Source organism: Mus caroli, unplaced genomic scaffold, assembly GCF_900094665.2.
Source record: "Mus caroli unplaced genomic scaffold, CAROLI_EIJ_v1.1 scaffold_20266_1, whole genome shotgun sequence".
Taxonomy (NCBI): Eukaryota; Metazoa; Chordata; class Mammalia; order Rodentia; family Muridae; genus Mus; species Mus caroli.
The window spans coordinates 11,483-15,111 of NW_018389886.1; the positions used below are offsets into that span (position 1 = coordinate 11,483).

General features: G+C 51.4%; 1 pseudogene; it reads left to right on the plus strand.

The window, feature by feature from the left end:
• Positions 1–1,698: 1,698 nt before the first annotated feature.
• On the plus strand, positions 1,699–3,503 carry LOC110288352 (annotated as a pseudogene).
• The last annotated feature ends 126 nt before the right edge of the window (positions 3,504–3,629 follow it).

The window sequence follows — 3,629 nt, forward strand, 5'->3', positions numbered from 1 at the left end:
TGGAACTCACTTTGTAGACCAGGCTGGCCTTGAACTCAGAAATCCGCCTGCCTCTGCCTCCCAAGTGCTGGGATTAAAGGCGTGCGCCACCATGCCCGGCTCCTCTCCTCTATGTTAAAGTGTGCTTCCTGTCGAAGGCTGGAGCTTTTCCAGATCTCAGGAGCCCTTTTCAGCTCATTAGCATTTGTGCTTGCCCTGGGGGGAAAAATACATTCCAGCTCAGGCTATTCTGCTGCCAGCTCCTCCCCTCTGTGAGCAATGATCCTGACTTCAGACCCTACCTGAACTTTCCTCATAGCACTTGCCTTCTTTTTCCTGAAATCAAGGTGAGTAGCTTGAATACCCATTACTCTAGCTGCATTGTAGGTATCAATCTGACCCAGGAATGGAAGGGTGGCCAGGCTATTAACATTAAAAAGGAATTTTAGAAAACAACAGGCTTGTTTGTGTTGTCATGCTTGTCTCAGGGAAATTGCAGCTACCTTTCACCAGATGATAAGTATTAATGCACACTGGGAGAACAGCCAGAAACAAAAGGGAAGCACTGTTGAGCACTACTGTTAGCCAGCATCATCATCAGTGGCAATGTGGAGAAAAGCCAAAGTTGGATTATCACAGGATCTCTAGGTAAACATCTCAAGTCATAGAGAGAATGATCTCTCAATGTATGTCAAAAAAGTATTTAATATAATGTCCGAAAAAAAGCTGTTGGCCAAGGGAAATTAACAAAATCAAGGACTGGTTGATTTCAAGTTACAGGATATTACAGCTGATATTCTGTATGTGTAAGAATAAAAAAATAATAATAATAATGGGTACTGTGGGAACGTGAACTTTTTACCCCTAGACCAGGTGCAGGGCCAACTGGCAGTCAAAAATAGAGAAAAACATTTCCTGGAACAACCACAAATGTTCCAACGGGCTGGGCAGGCAGCCAGATGTAGGACATGACCCCAGGGTGCCTACAAACGTTGCAGATGGTTAAGCAAGTAAAAATAAGTTGGCTCTCCCCTATTTCCTCCCTTATTCCCCCTTGCTTGTGGTTTTTTCCTTTAAAAGCCCTGTAAAAATCCCATTCGGGGTCGAGACTCCTCTACCCTATGCTGAGGTGTATGGGTCTCGGCCCCAGCGCGCTGGTACTTTCCCCGCTTCATTAAACTGCTTTGTGTGCACGACATTCTGGTCTCCACGTCTCTTTTGGGTTCGCGCCGGATACCGAGACTTGAGTGAGGGTCTCCCTTCGGGGGTCTTTCATTGGGGGCTCATCCAGGATCTGTGCGACCACCCAGGAGACCAAGACCACCTTCTGGGGTAAGTTCTGTCGCTTACTGTTCTCCGTTTTTCGTGTCTTGGTGTTGTCTTCATTGTTCGGCATTTTCTGCGGACGCTCAGAGAGGCCGTGCTCCAGGACGGAGCTGACGGCGTAGATAAGGATAGATGTATCCAGGTGTTTACCGTCCGATCACCCTGGGAGACGTCCCAGGAGGACCGGGGGAGGACCAGGGACGCCTGGTGGACCCCCAAGAAGGGCGAGAAGAGGTAACTCTTTTCAGCCGTCAGGATCCACAGACGACCTCCCGGCCGTCTGTGTCTTTTCAGTGCCTTTTGTCGACCCGCGGTCGATGTCATTTTTGGTTTCTGTTCTGTCTTACGTTCGCGTCTGTGTCTGTAGTCTTAATTACTGAATTTGAATTCAATATGGGTCAGTCCACTTCAACTCCACTGTCCCTCACCTTGGATCATTGGAAAGAGGTCAGGGCTAGGGCTCATAATCAGTCCGTGGAGGTTAGAAAGGAGGTTAGAAAGGGCCCATGGCAGACCTTCTGTGCCTCCGAGTGGCCGACCTTCGGAGTTGGTTGGCCCCCAGAAGGCGCTTTTAATTTGTCTCTCATCTACGCTGTCAGAAAAATTGTTTTTCAGGAAAGAGGGGGCCATCCTGACCAGATCCCGTATATAGTCGTCTGGCAGTATCTGGTTCAATTTCCACCACCTTGGGTAAAGCCTTGGGCTCCAGGGCCGGCAGGATCAATCGTGGCGGTAGCCGAGGCCGGAGCACCCAGAGATCTACGCCCGCCCACCCTGTCAGCACCTCCAAAAATATATCCTGAGATTGAAGACCCCTTATGGCTGGACACCCAAGCCCCGCCTCAACTCCCTCCACCTCCTTATCCCCAGCCTCAGCCTCATCCGGCCCCGTCGGCTGAGGCACAGGCCGACATCCAGGGACCGGCGGGAGGCACGGCGAGGTCGAAGTCCAGATGGGGGAACGGGTCCGGATTCCACCATAGCCCTCCCCCTCCGCGCACATGTCGGAGGCCCAGCCCCCACCGGCCCAAATGCTCTTATCCCCCTCCAATATTGGCCATTTTCTTCCTCTGATCTATATAATTGGAAGACTAACCACCCCCCTTTTTCCGAAAACCCCTCGGGTCTAACCGGCCTCCTAGAGTCTCTAATGTTCTCTCATCAGCCCACCTGGGATGACTGCCAACAGCTGTTGCAGGTCCTCTTCATGACTGAGGAGAGAGAAAGAATCCTCTTAGAGGCCAGGAAGAATGTCCTGGGAAATGACGGGACCCCTACCAACCTCCCCAATCTCATTGATGAGGCCTTTCCTCTAGTCCGCCCAAATTGGGACTACAATACTGCGGAAGGTAGGGAGCGTCTCCTGGTCTATCGTCGGACTCTAGTGGCGGGTCTCAAAGGAGCCGCTCAACGGCCCACCAATTTGGCTAAGGTAAGGGAAGTCCTGCAGGGTCCAATGGAGCCACCCTCTGTCTTTTTAGAACGCCTCATGGAGGCATATCAGAGATATACTCCATTTGACCCTTCCTCGGAAGGACAGCAGGCGGCTGTGGCCATGGCCTTTATTGGTCAATCGGCCCCCGACATTAAAAGGAAGTTGAAGAGACTAGAGGACCCTACAAGATTTAGTAAAAGAGGCAGAGAAGGTGTTCCATAAGAGGGAGACAGAAGATGAGAAGCAAGAAAGAGAGAAAAAGGAGGCAGAAGAGAGAGAGAATCGGCGGGATCGCCGGCAGGAGAGGAATTTGACTAAGATTCTGGCCGCAGTAATAGGAGAAGGACAGGTAGGGAGAGAGAGTTCAGGGAACCTGGGCAACAGGGCGAGAAGACAGACCCGAGGGCCCAGACCTCCTCTGGAGAAAGACCAATGCGCCTACTGTAAAGAAAGAGGGCACTGGGCTAAAGACTGCCCAAAGAAAAAGGCCAAGGTATTGACCCTTGATGAAGACTAGGGAGGTCGGGGCTCGGTCCCCCTCCCTGAGCCTAGGGTGACCTTATCTGTGGAGGGGACTCCTGTCAATTTTCTGATAGATACTGGAGCAGAATATTCTGTCTTGACTACCCCGTTGGGACAATAAAAAGATAAAAAGACTGTGGTAGTAGGGGCCACAGGCAGCAGACTATATCCTTGGACCACCCGGCGGACCCTACATGTCGGGAATCACCAAGTAAAGCACTCCTTTCTACAAACCTCTCCGGTCAGAAAAGCGCCGGGGTAGCTAGGGCGCAGGGTCGGCTGACACTCGCCAGCTACCCACAACACCCGCCACAGGATCTTAAGACTTCTGGTGAGTGGAACACAGCTTCTGCTCCAATCCAATTGC